Consider the following 18,464-nt stretch of genomic DNA (forward strand, 5'->3'; position numbering starts at 1 on the left):
GGAGGCCGCGGGAGCCGCGCCCGGCCTCGAGCAGCGCCGCGTGCTCGGAGCCCCGCACGGGGCTCCCCGGGAGCCGCCGCCCCCAGGCCGGGCAGCGGGCACGGGCCCGCGCCCCGGGACCCCTGCCACACAGCACGGCCCGCTCCCGGCAACGTGGGCGAGCGCCGGCAACGGGGCTCGCGGCTGGCACCTCTGCCCAAAGSGTACCTGAACTCGGGCAAAACCCAATGTCGTTCTGTTTTGAGGTTTGTTTGTTYGTGTTGCTGCCCAAAAGGGCATAGCCCTGCTGCCAGGTCGTTGGATTTCACTCTGCTCTTGTTGCAGTCCCCAGCAAAGTTCTCATATTTATTCAATGTTTAATGCACTGGAGGAATGCGTGGTTTCACATGGACYTTTTTTACTGKTTTTTTTTTTTCCTCTTTATCACAAGACAAAGTTGAAACCAAGGGACTGGAATGCCTAAGAATAAATTTCGCCTTCTGAAAAAAGTTAGGTGAAAAACGCCAGCTCCCGCCGTGCCCTCTCCGCAGGAGGCAGCTGTGGTTGGGATGCGGTGCTGCATTGGCAGTGGCAGGTGCCCAGTTACACGTGTGCACGAGCAACGTGTTGTGCTGGGAGGCGAAGGGCTAACCATGCGTGCGGCGCTCCCGGGCTCCGAAATCGTTTCCACGGGCAGGTTTGGACGTGTTATTGTTCGTGTGCACCGAGGCCCCGCGTGCCTGAGCTGCGGCATCAGCGCCGCTGGATTCTGCTCTCTTGGAAGTGACTTGGGCCCAAATCTGGGCAACAAGTGTGGGGCTGCGATCCCTGCGTGCTGGGGTAACCTACTGGCTGTGCAACTGCTCACGGACAATAAAGTATAGAAAGGACCTCATGGTAAGCTGCTAGAGAGCGACCTGTTAAGCTGTAGAGCAGAGCCCAGGATGGGTTTTGATCTGTCTGGCTTTTGAAAATGTTCTTGGCCGATGATTTCCCCGATTGGTGTGGTTAAACACTGTAGGCTATAGAATGGGTTATCTCCTCCTACCCGTTTTACCTGGTCTAAGTCTATTTGGAATAGTCCATAAGGTTTAACACTGATCTGCAACTCCCATGCCAGGCAAAGAATCGGATGTAATTTCATGGAAATCAATGAATATGCACCGAGATGGAACTATCAGCAGAGAAATGGTCTTGTGGTGCTTTGTATTTGTCAAAAATAACTGTTATAAACATTATGCACTCTTTTTTTATATTTTTTTTTCCCAAGAATAATTACTCTATGTCTTACTATTACTCCCCATATTTCTTCTGTCTCAGCAGCTTTTAGTTAGGAATGTGAAGGTAGCAGTGTTGGAATGGGAACTATTCTGGGGAAMCTCTTTGTTCCAGTGACTAATCTCCTGGTCTTTAATTCCATGTTGTTAATCTTAGCTTGTGCCTGTACACACTGTTAGAATTTGGCAATGACTGTTTTCCTAAACAAGGCTCCTGAAGGGTATTGCTTAGTGTCACGGGGTTAATTCTAATGACTATGGTTTAAACTGTTGCTCTTTTCATTAATGATATATGTCGCTATCTCTAGGCATTACGGCCCAAGTAAGTGGTATGGAATGTTACATTTCAATTAATTTTGCTGTGCAGACGGGGATTATAGTTGAGGGGTGAGCCTGGCATGGACTGCATGGCTTGTCATGTTTTTCCTGGAGAGAGAGGATCTTGGGGTGAGTCACCATGGCAGAACATGGAGCCCCGAAGGCACAAAACTGGAGCAGTGCGTGATGAGTCAGACCTCGTGTGCTTCACTTGGGTGGTGTGTGGCGTTCATGTGCCAGGTACAGTGCGCTCACTGCGAGTCCAGCAAGCAGCCCACAACTGCAGGAGTTGCTTCAACGCCCCTCTGTCGCTGGGGTGGCTTTTCCTTGGCCGAGTTGGCTCTGCTTTCGTTGAAATGGAAGGTTATTGGATCACAGGGGAAATCAGGGCATATTCATTTGGCAAGCTAATCCGGTCTGCTTGGCAATAAAACTTCGTAGTTATGTCATGGTGCATCCARTCTGACCCAGTACCTACCTGTTTGCTTCATGCTGGAGAGAGGAGTGAGAACAGAGTCACATCTTTGCTGTTGCTGGTGTTCGTCCGTGACAAATGACTTCTGTCCCTTATGGGTGTTGCTGGGGATTGACAGCTTTGTTCCCGAGCCCAGCGGACATCRGTGCTGCCGCTAAATAAATGTAAATAGAAGGAAGTTCTTACAGAGGTGACACCTCAGAAAGATGTTGAGCAGAGAGAGGGAAGACTGCTCACTTGGCTGTTTTCTGAAGCAAAACAAAGCCTTTCATTAGAGGTGTCTTGTGCTAGGCAGCTATTCYGAACTTCCTCGAGTAGTGATCTGTAATAACACCATCTTCTCAAGCTAGCAGAGCATGCAAGTTCCTTKATTTATAATGATTTAGGAATAGATGTTTGAAATTCTGTCCGCTTACAGAGGCAGCACAAGAATGSCTCTTTAGTTGGGCACATGGGGATGAAGGACAGGGGGAAATGATTATGTAATTGGAACGGCCTGGGAGAATGTAATGCATTGGCTTTCCCTCCAGCATCATTGCAAAAGCTGCTAGGGGGGTGAGTTGGAAGCRTACACGGGATTTTTATGTGGAAATCATAGCAGAGCATTATGGATCTTTATATTTTTAAATCTTCAAAGTTTACAGTCACCGTTTTGTGATCATCACAGACATGAGGACCGASGTTGCGGGGTGGGAAGTTGTTCCCTGTCGTGATCCCGTCTTCCTGCATCTCCATACCTAGAGATAGTGTTACAATGAAGACATGTTGGCAAGATGCACCAATTTTAGATCAAAAGCCTACCAGTTCCAACTAGAGCATAGACTTTAATGTTTTGTTGAAGTTATCAGATACACTGACTGTATTCTGTAGGAGCGTAGCTTGAGATGTGGAGAAACACAGTGTGATACCAACACAGGAGAGGTCTGGCAGCCACAGTGGTGGAGGTGAAGTGCAAAGCCACTTGCAAAAATTCTGTGGATATTTTGATGGTCTTCATGTCATAGAGTGGAGGTCACCCAACCTAAGATCTCTTCTGGTGGTGAACAAAGTGAATTCAGARCTGGAAATCCCGGAGAAACTCCTGTCTTACATCTAGGGAAGCAAGGATCTGTGGAGTCGCCGGTGTTTGGATTTCATTACCTTAGACCTGGAGTGTCACGGAGTTGCGAGCTGATCTCCTGTCCCCTTGAAACTGATAATGGTTTGCTCTTGACTTCAGTTKAGTCAGGGGTTTGCCCCAGCACTTAAGATAACTATGACAGAAATATGTGGAGCTCAATCCTTCTCTCATTGCCAGTGACATGAATTTAGCATTTCCTTCCTCACAGCGAAGAGAGGTTACAGCTCTACTGCCTCTCCACAGCACATCCACAACTCCTGGTAGGAGAAAGAATTCCTTTATCCTGTTCCACTGTACTATTCCTAACCTGTACATTTATGCTATAATGTCATGTATCCGTGTATCAACTGTAGTTGTACTCATCATGTGGCAGGTGCCACTGACCGCGGCCATACGTGTATGTGCACTGCAAGGCCCTATAGGGGAAGCGCTACCGCCGCCGGCTTCCATGGTGCAGGGGTGGCATGTGTGCAAGTGTGCTCTGTATAGCCAGAACAGCTTGCAAAAGGGGACGTGGAATTTCTTAATTGTTCAAAAGAGATTACAACTTAACACAATTCCGTCCTATAATACATAAAGTACAAAAATAAAGGCTCTTTTCAGTTAAATCCTCTACCAGATGGATGCCAAAAAGCAGCATAATATCTCAAATGACTTTTTTTTTTTTAATCTTCTTAGCTAGAAGAGATGTCAGAAGAGCCAAGGATGGAGATCTACAAAAATGAAGCAGAAGACTTGTGGAGTTTCTTCATGTAGTGGTGTGGATGTCTCTGCTTCTTTTATTTAAAATGAAATTCAGACTTCAGAAGCACACTTGATTTCCTTTTCTCTCGGTGCTGACAAGCTCTAGTTTAGCTTTGTTGTCTAAAGAGGTAACAGCAATTAAAATGTGATGTGACAGCAACTTCTATAAACTGTTTGGTGATGTCAGAATCCTAACATAAGGAAATCCTTCAACATTATCCAGGGCTTTTCAAAAATTCAGCCAGAGCTTCCCCCTGATCACTAACCCCTCTGACACTGGCCTATGAGAGCAGGCYTGGCTGCATGATGAAACCCCGCTAGAGTCAAGTTATGGTTAAGCTTSTTTAAATAAAAGCCTGATGAAAGTCTTGCCTTTGGGCCTTGGTGGTGAAGAGAGGAGCTGCTGGTTTAGAGCCCAGATTTGCTCGTCATACTTGCAGGTGAATGTGTCCATTGGAAGCAATGAGCCCGTGCTGAACTGTCCCCGTTGGTTGTGCAGAGAAGTGGAGCTGTTTTTGCAGCACGTCCTTGCCAGCCAGGAGAGCTGCTTCCAGTTGCCTTGTTCGCGGTCGAGAAGAAGAGCCCTGTGGAGATGTTCCGAGCAGCCTCTCTCTTGCTGGATCCATGGGCAACTGGAGGAAAAAAAAGTAGGAGATAAATAATGCAGCACTTTCTGGAATGTAATTATTACCAATAAAAGCTTAAGAAAACAAAGCTAAACCCACAAACTGTCTTCCAATGATAGAAAGTAGTGCAAGGGCAAAAATGAAAGATCTACAAGAGCTACAATAAAAAAGGGAAGAGGGAGCAGTAGGAGCRAGCTTGTAGTAGGATCTTCCTGGGAAGAAAGTACTGGGAATCGTACCGAGTGGAGTGTGAGATCTGACACCTGTTGCTCTCATCCTGACCCTCGTTTTCCGGGCAACTCCAGTTCCTCCCTAGGTCTATACGTGTGTGAAAGGAGCTGAACTGTCTTCCGTGGGTGGTCCGCACGTGCCCACACGCCTCGCAGAAGTGCCCCRTGCAGAGGCTCTCCGTGCCTGTGGAGTTTGCTCCCTACAGCAGCCGCGTGCTTCACGGGCGCGCGCGCTCGTGCCGGGTACGAGTTGGGCCCTGTTGGCCTTTGCTCGGCCGCAGAGCCGTGCGCGAGGCAGCGCTGCCTCCCGCGGAGCCCGTGCGAGCGGCTGCCTCCCGCGGGGCCCTGCTGCGCCGCCTCCCCGGGCACGCGGGGCCCGTGGTGGCACGGGCCGGGCGGCCCTGCGTGGCCCCGGTGCCGTCCCCACAGCGGGACCTGCCCGTCCGAGGTGCTGCACGGGCTGCGGGTGCCAGCCGGGAGGAGCAGGGAGCTGCCTCCTCCGAAAAGGTTGCCGAGGTGGGAGTTGGGGTTTTAAAATAATGAACCAGAAAATAGACTGCTGCTTCTGGCGGGGGCAATAAGGCTTTGAAGTGCTCAAATGAAGAATCTGCACTTGCTGCTTTCTGCTTGCTGTTCACAGATTATGTAATAAACAAAAGAGCCTGTTTAGTCTTTTGAATGTGCTCCTTGTTACTGCAGCTGAGAATATGGAAAATGACACTTTAYTGCAGTGAATCCTTTACAAACCGCTCTGAAGTTTCTTACCAGCTTGGATTCGACCGACCTGTTCACTAGTGCAGCTCGAGATCCGTGGCAATCGCTGCATGCCGTGGTTTTCATTTGGTATTAATTACAGAGTGCAGTGCTTCGTTGAGCAAGAGTTGCGTGGAGCGCAGTTAGCGAGGGGGAACGCAAGAAACCTTTTCCTGCAGGTACYAACTCTAATGCTTCCAAACCTGTGTGTAGCTGGCGAGGCCCGTTCCATAGATGCTGCTCAGCTCCCACATTTATACYGTCCATGTAATCACTGATGGTTAGATGTTCCTGAGTCTTTTGAAGAGCTAAACACTATTTGCTACCTGTACAGAAGGGACACAGCAAAGCAAAGTGGCTTGACCACAGTGGGATTTGATTGCAGAAGTGCATTTCCCTCCAGTCCTCTAATTTTATTAGTCTGACGCTGGGGAATTCCTTGGCCTTGCTGTCTCAGTTCACACAGGTGTCTTGGTTGAAGGTCCAGCTCTCCATGTTTGGGGAGAGCTCTAGGTGGCTGCAGRGTGAATACCAAGGCACTCGCAGCTGCAAATGGATTTAAACTTCTCTTAAAATTCTGACAGGTCTGTGGGCACAGTTTTCCTTGAGCTTTATAGGGCACTCTAAGCTCTGTGATTTTTGGCAGAATCAGTATGAGCCCTGGAATCAATTTATTTCTGCAGAACTATTTTCACCACCCAAATGATTGGAGATTTGGGTGRTGAAATAAAAGTAGGGATTCACCTCTGTTTATAGACCCTTACATGACCTAGATTAGCAGAACCGACTGGAGAAAGAMAGGAAGGAAGGAAGTATCTGTGAGATCTGAGGTACCTCTCTCTTGTTGAAGCTGAAGAGGGGGCAGTGGTCTGTGTGACTCCCAAAYGGAGCTCCGCAGCCGCTGGCCGCCGTGGGCAGCGCGGTGCACAAGCGTCCAGGGTTTGGCCTCAGAGAAGGGACCAGCCTTTGGGGGCCGACCTACCTGCACGGGGTCCAAACGGAGCGAGGTGAATGAAGGGAATGTTCTGGAGGAGGGGGATAATGAGGTTGTTTCCTAGGGCCGGGACTTCAAGAAGGTTGTCAGAGGCAGGTATTTGCTCCTGTGATAGGAATGGCACAACACGCTAGTGCATTCTTAATATAAAACACAGTATATGTTCTGGTCTGCATGTAATGCCTGATGTGCRCACATTCTTATTAATGTTTTATTCTTCTTTAATGTTTCGGACATATCTGCATATCTAATTTTTTTTTTTTCCCCCCTTCTTAAATGGTAGCCTTTTAGAGACAGTTGCCCAGAAAAAGCAGTGTAATTATGGTGGGACTAATTAATGAAAATGAGAGAGTTTTGAATCGTTGATATGGGAATTCTGCAGAATTCTGCATGTTTTATCTGTGCCTACTTAGTCCACATCTAACTCACTTTTGGACAGAGCAGGGGGAATGTGCCCTTTCCTTGGCAAACTTGCCAGAATAAGTCTCAGCTGATTTTTATCATTTTTATCAGTTTTCTTATCACCTACCTGCAGCAGCACAGACACAGCCCTTCAGCAGACTGGAAGAGGGTAAAGGCAGAGAGAGATAGACTGGAGAAGCAGGAATGTTAGAAGGAGAAGGTGGAGTAGAGAGAAATGAGACTGAAAGGAGATGGAGAACAAGGCAAAAGGCAACTGTGACAGAAAGAAAGCAAGAAAGCAGGGAAGGAAGGAAGGAAGAAAGGTAATATTAGAAGTATTACTTTTGCAGTTCTTGTTTCTGTAGACAAATACAGGCGGCAATTTAAAAGCAAACAGTATTTGTGAGCACTTCGTCATGCTAAGCTTAAAAGGCACTTTGCTAATTTTTYTTCCTGACCCCAATTTAATCTAGTTGTATTCAGACTGACCTTATTGTAGACAACTGCTTAAGACTTGCTTGCTTTGCAGAGATAAACAGAAGCTCTTGTACAAGTTGAATAACTTAAAATGCAGCTACTTACTAAATTTCTGTGCTTAGAGGGTCCTTCCTGGGACCAACTAGGGTAGCTCTCCTGTGTGTAGTCATAGGGAATGCTGCTTTGTAGTTTTTGATGGTCTGGGAGCCACATATTATGATTACTGTTTGCATTTGCACTTAGATGATGAGCGTTTTCCTTCTAAAAACAAGCCAGCAGAAATATCTTTTTTTTTTTTTTCTGTGCATTTTAGGGATTTCATTTTTTTCTTTTAACGCATAAAAGTCTATTGTAGGGCTTCCTAAAACTCTCTTTGATTTGTTGTAGGCAAGTGGACTTTTGATAGTGTGCTGGACTATCAGAAAAGAAATGACTGCAGCTTCTTAACCAGCTGCTCTGATCGAAATAATTAATGTAATGGTAGTGGGCTTAGAGAAGCAGTGGGCCATATTACAGTGACTGCAAAGCATGGAAACATACTGTGCCTTTCTGTGGTAAAAAGGCCCTGCCTGGGCTGTAGATCTTAGGAAGAATTTGTGGAGATACTTGAAAGGATAAAGCACTGTATAAATTCCTGAAGTTCAAAGAGAAAATACCACTCAGGATAAAAAAGAGAGCTTAGCCCAGCAGCAGCTTAACCATATATGACAGATCCAGTGCTAAGTCCTGAACCATCAATGCAAATAAAAGCCTCCGGAGTTCTCCTAGTGCCCAAATGGAAGTTGTGGAGGAAAGACCTGGAGAATGGTGACTGTCGAGGTGTAGAGGGAAAAGGCACCGCTTGCCAATAGACGGATCTGGAGCCCTGGCACTGTAAACAACAACAGCGAAAGCTTAAGACAGTTGTACARTTAGATCTGCCTTGCATTCCCCGTGAAAATTACTTAAAGATATTAATATGTATTTGTCGGTATTACTGTGTAAATGGTGTGCCAGCAATAAAATTGGGAACTACGCAGGTCCGCARCCCTGATTGTGACGAGATTGGTATGGGTTGCCCCAGCTTTGAATGGTAACTTGGAGGACAGAGACTTGCAGAGAGCACAGGGTGTGCAGGTACTGGCTGTGTCGTGCGGCCACACAGGCCTGGACTCTCCTCGCTCTACTTGCCAGAGTGATGCAGAGTGAACCAGGTGTGGAATTGAAACCTGAGCCAGAGGCTGTGCAGAAGTGAGCCTCCTTCCAGGTGATTTTCTGTGACCTTCTATAATCTCCATATCTGTCCCGGGCTCCATGGTGTCCAGAGGACACACCACGTGTGTAAGCCAGTCACTCGTGTGGGCACCCACCTGAATGGACCCAAGGACCTTTTTCCCACATGTGGCCATGGGGCCACATTGAGCAGCTCTCTCTGGCATCTCTGGGGCTTTGTGGTGACCATGTGTGGCTCGTGGCTCCCCACACCATCTCAAAAGCCATTCGCTGCAGGTGTCACGAGGAACCATCCAAGCCTCAGAGGCTGTGGTGGGCACAGGGACAGCTTTTGTGATTGCCCCGTGGGGAATGGCGGAGCGCTGCTTCAGGAGATGTGTCCACTGATGCCGGGTAATGCTTCAGGCTACTTACCCAGCTCTTGCAGCCTTCCTTGTAAGTAAAGAGAACATCCTGAAGGTAGGAGATGATGCTGTGTTCAGAAGTGAACTGAATATGGACRTTGAGCAGTAAGGGCAGTGCCAGCAAAGGTGTGTGAGACCATGGTCCCTGCTGAGAGGCCTTCTTCTGGCTTTTGGCCCTTGCTGGTCACTGCAGGCACCAAAGTGGCTTGTGCTGCTTTTGTTCACGTGTAGGAGAGGGAGCAGCCATGGAGCCACATCTCTGTTTTGAAGTTAATCTGTGGATTAAAGGTCCTTTTTCCCTACAGTTTTGTTTTGTGGAAGACCTGCAGCGATGTATTCTGAGCAATCAGAGGTGTTTGAATGTCCCCTGTTTTTCTGAAGACGCAGTATCCATCAACATCTGTAACATGATTTGATGTAATCCTTTGGATTTTCTCCTGTTGGAAAAGCTTGCTGAATCTTTTTCACCTACCAAAATGCATTTAACAGTTGAATTTTAGCAGTGAATATTTCTGAAATCTCCATTTTGCATATAGTCTGTTTGCTGACCCTACCACTTGTGTATGTGAATGCACAATTAAGGAAATAACTTAGGCAAATATATAAGTTTGGAAAAAAAGGGACAGAAGTAAAATGGTGCTATTGGTCTTTTTGCTCAGCTCAGAATAGATGTTTAAAAACAAAGTTGCCGTTTGTTGCAAACTTCATGGCTGTGAGTCTTACTCCTCAGCTGTGGAGATTTGTCCTTGAAACGCAAATTTCCCTTACATACATTGACATGTGTTTTGCAAGACCTTGAAATTAAACAGTAGAAGGAAAGCAGAAAACCTGCTGCCAGATCTCCTAGATGGTGGCGGGTGTTTGGCACTGACCAGAAGCTCTCACTTCATGCGCCAGGACTTGCAGTTTGAAATGCAGGTGTACCGCGGGGGAAGGTCGGTGCCTGTCTCGCCTTTGGACGCCTGTTGTTTCCCTCATGTTTTGCCTGCCCCAACCACTTCAGCTTTTTCTCAGGTAGCAGTGAGTGGAAGGAGGGAGCCAAACTCTTCTCAGTGGTGGCCAGTGACAGGACAAGGGGCAATGGGTACAAGTTGAAACCCAGGCAGTTCCATCCCCATGTGAGGAGGAACTTCTTCCCTGTGAGGGTGACAGAGCCCTGGCACAGGCTGCCCAGGGAGGCTGTGGAGTCTCCTTCTCTGGAGGTCTCCAAACCCGCCTGGATGCCGCCCTGTGCCCCGTGCTCTGGGTGTCCSTGCTGGAGCAGGGCTTGGACTAGATGGTCTCTAGAGGTCCCTTCCCACCCCAACCATGCTGTGAGTCAGTGTGAAGGTGTCTGCTCCATGCTGGGTCGTGTGGAGCGCCTGGCGCGTGGGCRCGGAGGGAGGACGGGGGGAGTTGAGCGCTCCGGGAGCAGCGGCTCCGAGGGCGGCCGAGCCGGGCAACGGGGCTCCGTGGAGGTTTCTCCAGGGCACCTCGTGCGGCTGCCGAGCACACAGACACCGCACGATGGGCAGACGCTGCTACTGGGACTTACGCACCCTATGTCCAAAGCACCACRCTCCTCTTTCCGAGGCTGCAAACCAGACTTGTTTCACCAGTAACTCCAAACTGCCAGCTGCCGTTCTGGTGATTCGCAGGGGGCTTTGGGAAGGGAGAGAAAAGGCTTTTCCTTTTTCACTGTGGCATTCTTAATGTTTCTTTACTTGCTTTTCCTTTCATTACATTTCTTTCCACTGAAATGACATCAAAGTTTGTGTATTGCTTTAATTTTARTTAGCTGTTTGTGTTTCATTTAGGTATTAAGAAATACTGGACCAGTCTGTATTTTTCTAGTAGTCTTTAAATGCAGTAATTAAGGAGAATTTTTTGCTGTGTTCACAAAGCCTGAGCCAAAAGGAGGGACGTTTCTTCTGCCCCTGCTTTGTCTTTGGCAGCCTCACAGGAGTGCAAGTTCCTGGGCACTCTGCCTGGCTAACAGGTCTAATGACCTGTTAGGTTTTTACCTTAAAAAGCGTCTAATAACCATTTTTAAGGTAAAAAGGAGGCAAAAACTCATTAAGGACGTTTTTGTGCTTTTTGCTTTTCCTCTGTGTCTTTGGATAGAACTGTATATACTTCCTTGACATGCAGTTTATGGAAAGTTATTAAGTGTTGCACCTGTGGTTAAACTGAAGTTCCAGCTCACAGCCCTATGCAGTCCTGGAGCTTCAGATGTTCCTTAGTGGGGGGTTAGGTGAGCAGTTAGACTGGAAGCTCCTGCCTTTCAGAGGGCCTGCACTTTTTTTTCCCCCCCATTTTTTTTAAGGCGATTTTAAAAACATATATTTTTAAAAAATATTTTAAGATTTAAAAAAAAAAGATTTTAAAAACATATATTTTTAAAAATTCTTTTTTAAAGGCAATCCTCCCCTACCTTGAAAAATCCGAGTGTTTAATGTGACTTTATTTTATATTCAGGTGGCGCCCACTCTCCTCCTGTCACGAATCAGGAGTGTCATTAGACCTGCAGGCGCCTGGGCTCTGGTGTGTGGGGCTCTGCGCCCCGCTGTCCCTGCGTCTGTCCCCACTGTGTTCTCAGCCGTGGTTTATTGCTCCTGGGCAAACACTCTCAGCAGAGAGGCACCTACAGCGGCTGATTCCAAAAAGGCAGCATTTGTAATTGCAACTGCACTGTCACTGCTGTGTCTTCATGTTCTATTTTTAAATCCCTCTTTTGATAATAAAGCACACGGAGCTGTTACCAAGAAATGCAGCAGAGACCTGCCACAATGCAGGAGAGTTTGCAGCAGAACGGGGAGCAGCCAACGGGAGCCTGCACGTGCAAACCAGCCGTGCCACCCGCAGCCGGGGCAGCAGCTCCTGAGCACCCCCTGCAAGGAGAGGGAGCCCTTTGCAGCGGCTGGGATTCCTGCTTGCCTTAATCCCACATGGACTTGCTCCAGGAAGACGGGATGTTTTCAGTGCCAGGGTTTGTGCAGGTGTTCTTAGAGATATGACTGAGGATGAAAGTTTCCCACTAACCTCAAGTCAGCCTGTTTCTCACTGTGTGGCATCGAGCCCCGAATAGTTGAGATTTTATTCAGTGTTTTATTTACCAGTCAGGTGAATTAGTCTGCTTTGGTATTTAAMTTCTGTTTCCCTGATCACACTGACCACTAATGGTTCTTTTTTCTTCCACCCCTCATATTTAGACCTAATAATAATGAAGTCAGAGAACAAATGCTTTTCTTTCTGCCCATGCCCCACCTTTGCATCTTTTTCAGCCCAGCTAGAAAGATACCAGGAAAACCTTTTGGAGCTGTTACTAGGCCTGACTTCCAGTGGCAGTGTCTGTATAAACCCCAAGGTGGCTTAGCATGATCCAAATGCCAACTTAGCCTCTGGTTGGAGAGGGAAGATTTTTCAAGGCTAAATAATAATAATTTGTTATCTTGCATATTTAGACCCATGTTTCATCCACTTATTTCCTCTTTTCCCATCTGAGCACTTCAGATGATCAAAAATAACTGACAACCCTTTCCTGTTTGTTTGTTTGTAAGTGCTCTTTTAACTGACAAGACATGAAATCTTTAGACCGACGGACAGTATTTTTCAGCAAGTTGCAAATGTCTGGAAGTAAAAATGCTGAAAATATTTGCTTCAACCATGATTCCACTGCCATAATAAGATTTTTTGCTTTGCTGCATACTCCGAGGCTTTAAGATTGTTACTTATGCTGGGCTAAATCCAGATACGRGATTTGGTTGTAGAATATACAAGGAGAGGTTTGTGCCTACAGAAAGTCTCTGCAATCCTCTTTCCGTGAGGAGATACTAGCTGAGCTGAAAACCAGGAATCGGCTCTGGTGCTTTCCTGCAATCCCAGCTGAACTAGCAGTTATCTTCTTGTTCACCCCCTGCAGGGCTCCTGAGAAGCCAGGTAGTAACTTGAGACTTAACTCTTGCAGATGGAGAGGTCCCAAGCAGGACATCAGGATAGGTTTGCTGCTCTGCAGATCCTAAGTGATTGCTTAAATGATAAATGATTTAAATCTTAAATGCTTTTTGCCCGGACAGCAGCTAGCCTGGCACTGAGAGGTCTCATGCAAACACCTCGTACAAGATCCACGAAATCTGGCTCCTTTTCTGTGGGAAGAGCCGGAAGGTAATTTATGTGTAGCCAAAGAAGGCCAAGCCTGAAAGAAAAGAGCCCTATGGGATGCGGTGCGTATTTGTGCTGTGAGCTGACCAGGGTCCTTTCCCTTCGAGATCTCTGGGGTTCACTGCAGYGTGGAGCTTGTGTTGGTCAAAGCTGCTTGAGCCCAGAGAAGGGAGCTCACGTGCACTCTGCACCCCTCCATGTAACGCAGCCAGTAAGTCCCAGCTCTTAATCTCGAGGAGCAGTGGGAGAAGCACTCACGGACGGGCACTGTCGCCACCAAAGGTCACCCAGCCATGTGTGATGAATGCCCATGCAGCTTAACTGCTATCATTTGATGATTCATTTGCAGCGCTTATTTTCTAAAAATTGCATAGCCTGTGCTGAAAAGCAAAGCAAGGAAGAAAAGCAGCTGTTACAAAAAGAGAGGAAGGAAAACACACGTGCAAGCACGGCAGCCTTATAGATCCCAACCCACATTGTTAGGATGGGGAAAAAAACAACCATCTTCCATGCCTCATCCTTGAAAAAAATCAGGAATAGAATTACATTTTGGAGGTACTATTCATATTTTGGGTGATTAACAGAAAGCACTTGTGAGTCTAAGATATTTGAATTCAGTTCTGACTCACTTTTTTTTTCACTTTTGTGGAATTTTGTAGAGACTAAAAAGAGGATTTTYCCCCCATTTGTAAGAAAATGTGTTTTCATATTCAGTGCTAGTGAATTTGAGGCACATAGCATTGATATGGAAATAAACACGCTACTTTTTAAATGTCAAGAGGATCAGAAGTGACTGGACYGGGCTTGGTCCAGTACTGCCACTGAATATGAACAGGGACCTCATTGGATTTCTCTTTTTTCTAGCATAATTTGTTCCTAATTTCATTCAAAAAAACCCAGAAAAGTAGTGTGGCAGACAAAAAAAAGGAARTTTTATTTTCAGTAGTATGTAACTGCTCTGTTCATCCTTCGGGATGGGTCTCTGGTGCGCGGCCTCCTGAGCACCAAGTGGCTGGAGCTGCTGCTCTGCRGCAGCCCTCAGCTCAGCAAGGCACCCGCAGTAGAGCAGTGAGCTGCTCCAGAGGAGACACAGATTATCCTGGAACAAAACGACCTCTTCTGCAAGTGGCTGCTTTTTCTGTGAACTAAACCTGGCTTCTGATGAAGAACTTCCATTTTGCTGATGGAAGATTTCAGTTTTCAGCTTAAAGCACTTCCATGCGAAAATTCCCAGGGTATTATATTATATGCCATCTCTATTCCAAGTGTGGCTTACTCTTCCTTTGCATGGCTTATGCCCAGGAAATACCTTTGCTGGGAAGGATTCCCATCTTTTCAGATGCGTTGCTTTTCTTACAAAGTGGGGAGCTGGTAGCGGGGGGCTCTAAGCAGAAGACACGCGTGAGGTTCAGACAACACGTTCTCTAGGGGATGGATGATCCATACCCACATTTACGTGGAAGGTGCTTGTGGAAGGCAGCGTGTGTGCAAGTGAATAGGCTGCAGGTGAGTCATGAAGGCAGCATCACTGACGACGCTGMCCACAGCGCCGCTGCTGGAGCCCTCTGCAAGGCAGGAGGAGCTGCAGACCCCCCGGGTGCTGCCACTGCCTCGTCACAGGCCCCAGAGCTGATGCCTTGCACAGTGTTGGTCTGGTTAGGGCCCCCAGGAAAGCTCTGGTCCTCTGTGCATGGCTTGACCCATCTTGCTACTGAACCCCCTTGTGTCCTTTTCTTGGCCTCACTTCCTGTGGGTTGAATTCTCCTGACCCCCAGTAATCTGCTGAATGCAACTTTAGGCCATGAAACTGCTGAATGTGTGAACACACACAAATAAATAAAACCCACGCGGGAGGTGGTGGTCAGACATTTTTTAGTGACTTTTCCAAAGGTGGTTTATGAAACCAAGGTGAAAGAGGCCCTTGTTTTCTGGAATGGGCTAAGAATCTTTTTGCACCTCTTTTTGCTAAATAAGCAACCTTTCTTCTAGGGCGGCATAAAATGTGAGCTGTAAGTGGGATGACAGCAATTAAGATCCAAGAAAATGCACGTAGAAAGCTAGGATTAGAGAAAGCAGAAGAGCAAAATTTCAGACAAAGAAGAAAAGGCTGATAAATGCATTGAAAGCTTTTGATGGCTGCAAAACGTATAGAAGGGAATCTCATTTCATATTGGCTTTTGCTTTAGCTGTCCATTTATTACTCCTGAGCTTTTGTTTTCATTCTAAAGAACATTTTGGGGAATGGCTCTTGACTGTGATCAGCAAAATAAATCTGCAGGACTGGGCATGTGAATGTGAGTTCTCTCAGTGTTTTCGTAAATCTACGTGAAGTCATGGATTTTTCTTTTTGAATTAAGTCCTATCATTCCTTTGTCTCCTGTGCGTTTTCTGGTTTGCTAGTGTTGGTGCTTTCTTCTTCCGCGCCAGTGGAAGCCCATAGATTAAAAATAACCTGTTTTCATAAGAATCCTAATGTTTCCCATTGGAAAATCTATTTGTAGTGCTGTCTTTCTCAGGCTTACAGTAGAGCCAAGGTAAGAACTTGCCTCTCGGTGGTTCATGCTGTCCCACTGCCCCAAGCTGCTCAGGTACCTGTATCCACGGGGGGAGCTGCCTTTGCACAGCTGCTCTTGTGGGTACTTGTCCCCAAAGATGCTTCGGTCTGCTACTGTATGCTTGGAAGATGATAGCTTTTTAACAGAACTATTATATATATTGCAAACCTCTTAAAAAAAAAGTAGCCATTTGTAGCATCTCTGGTCTTTCTGTGGATGCTAGTGCTGCAGCATGTCAAAAGTTGCAAGAAGAGCAGTATTCTTGATGCCAGTGCAAGCACTGCCAAGCAGAGGGGCATGAGTTAAGCATGATTTAAGAGGGGCGTGTTTTAAGCATGGTTTTGCCCTCCTTTTCATGTACAGCACCGGCTGCTTTGCAGGGCATGGCCCTTGGAGAAGGCTTTTCCTTTGTGCTAGGCCGCTGCCTCGGCGGGATTTGTGGAGGGCAGGAGCAAGGACAGGCTTCGCTTGATGTTCTTGAGCTGGCGAGTAGCAGGGGAAGGCTGCGCTCTCTGCAAYGGCCCCGTCCAAATCCTCGGCCTTAAAATCAAGGCAGGAGAATCCCTCACTGTAGCAATTCCTAGCCTGCCGAGCTGCATCTTGTGGTGGACTGAGAGGCTTCTCAGGGTCTTGGAAAATCAGTTGGGGTAAAACACTGTATGAATTTAGAAGAATTCACTTAGAAGTGAATTTGAGGAGTGAATGCAGGAGCTTCCGATTTTCGTTTCTTACTGGTCCTTCCACAAGGGCAATGGAATTATGAAGCCCTTGTACAGTCCTATTCCTCAGCACACTGGTCTTTTTTAAAAAAAAACAGCTTCTAGATCACACCAGCTTTCAAGTAAAACAACTAGGGTTGTACCGAGAAGTTTGGAAATGAAATACATAATGTTGAAAACTAAGATAGCTATAAACATAAACACTGAAAAACTCTCTCTTTTTTTTTTTTTTTTGAACCAGGACTGTTATTTCAGGATGATTCATGTTTTCGGGCCTCTGGTGATACTCTGTTTTCATTTGAAAATAAAATTAGTATCAAGAGATATTTTTTATCTAAAATTAGTTCAGGCATCAAGCATGTAGGTCACTYGGAGCATTTCAATACAGCTATACCACAGAGCTATTTGAAGTGTAGGATTAATAAAATAGTATAGGGATTAATAAAATAATTTTTAGTAATTAGGAATAGCRGTTCAGATTATAGTTCTGTATGTACCAGTATGCCTTAATCTGAGCTGAGTGGTGGTTGTTGTTGGTGAAAATCCAGTCCTGAGCAAAGATAGTGGATTTTCAGCCCGTGTGTGTGTGCTTATTTACATCAGTGTCTGCTTATACATATTTTTCATACTTGTGTTGAAGAAATTATAGAAGTTTTTTTCCGTTCTCTTCTTGTAGCTTGTATATCCAAAAATGGGAATCCCATTGGTTTTCAAGGACCATTGCGCTTCTAAAGCCAAAAAATAATAACCATATTTTAGAAGGCATTGTAAATCACTGCTCACACTTTCTTGCGAGCTTTGTTGTGAATAAAGTAGTTGGCAAAGAATTACCATGTAAGTGTGTTTGTAAAAATATTCACGAAAGAAAAGCTGAAAACGGGCTGTGTCGGCTGCTGTGCTGGGTTTCATCCTGTCTTCATCGCTCGCTCATACCGCAGGAGAAATATTTCCAGTTAAAGCCATTTCTCAGCGTGAGAGCCACAAGTGGCTTGGTAGAGGAGTTATTCCTGTATCTGMCCCCTTCCCTCCAACTGTGTTTGTTTCATCCTGTGGTGTAGTTGCACTTTCCAGAACCTTCCACGAGGACAGGAGTTACTCGTGCTCCTCTGGGATGAGCTCATGGCACTAACATAGCAATCAAATTGAAGTGTGCTTGAGACAGGTAAATGCACTGAAGGAGAGGGRGGAAATACGGATTTGGTGACAGACTTGTATCCTGCCTCCTGGCCTTGCTGGGAAAATTCCCAAAATTCCTAACAATTAAAAGCGCAGCGCAGATAGTGAGAGCATACCTGACCAGAAGCTTGCAGTGCTTCAAAACAGATTTTAAATTCCCTTTGAAGACATTTTTAAKCATTGATAGCTCTCATTGTCCTTTCACCTGTGCTTATAATAATCACTATATGCTTATATGCTTATAATAATCACTATGATAGTTAGAATAGTAGAAATACATACTTGAAGAGTAGGACAGGGTGGACTTGGACAGCAGTAACTCCATGCAAAGCGCTGCCGTATGGAACCCATCGGAGTTTCCTGTGGTGTGTGACATTATGTGAATGCCTATATATCTTGCCTGGCTCCGAACTCTGGATAAACAGCTTTATCTTCTTGCCAGGCAGATAAAACGGCACTGAGAAATGCTTTCTCTGMGACCGTTTAGGTGAAAATCTAATACTAAATTGTTCCCGCTATGCTTCATTAGAGATGCTTGCAACTGGATTGCTATTGATTRCCTTTTAAATCCGATTCTGTATTTTAAAAAGCTGTATCAGAAAAGATGATGGTGATGTATATCCATCCCAGTAGCCTCTGTCAGATGTAGAGGAAACTGCAGTTTATCAATTACTTGTTAATGGCAGAGAAGCCAATGACTATTCACAACCTGAAGGTCCCGATCCTGCAATGTTAGGTGTTTGTGTGTCCTTATTAATGTAACTGTGCTGATCATTATGGGATTACTCATGTCAGCACAGCAAAGTGAGCTCTAGTGTTCAAGGGAAGAGTATTCAAAAACTCCGTGTGTAGAAAAAGCTGTG

At 46.1% G+C, this 18,464-nt stretch overlaps 1 long non-coding RNA gene across 1 annotated transcript; it reads left to right on the top strand.

Moving 5' to 3' along the window:
* Positions 1 to 2,985: 2,985 nt before the first annotated feature.
* On the top strand, positions 2,986 to 4,465 carry LOC112957858. Its single transcript, XR_003251284.1, has 2 exons — positions 2,986 to 3,429; positions 3,848 to 4,465. It is a non-coding gene; the product is annotated as an uncharacterized LOC112957858 (long non-coding RNA).
* Positions 4,466 to 18,464: the final 13,999 nt, after the last annotated feature.

This window comes from Nothoprocta perdicaria, unplaced genomic scaffold (genome assembly GCF_003342845.1).
Source record: "Nothoprocta perdicaria isolate Ctin4 unplaced genomic scaffold, notPer1 scaffold_77, whole genome shotgun sequence".
NCBI classification, from domain to species: domain Eukaryota; kingdom Metazoa; phylum Chordata; class Aves; order Tinamiformes; family Tinamidae; genus Nothoprocta; species Nothoprocta perdicaria.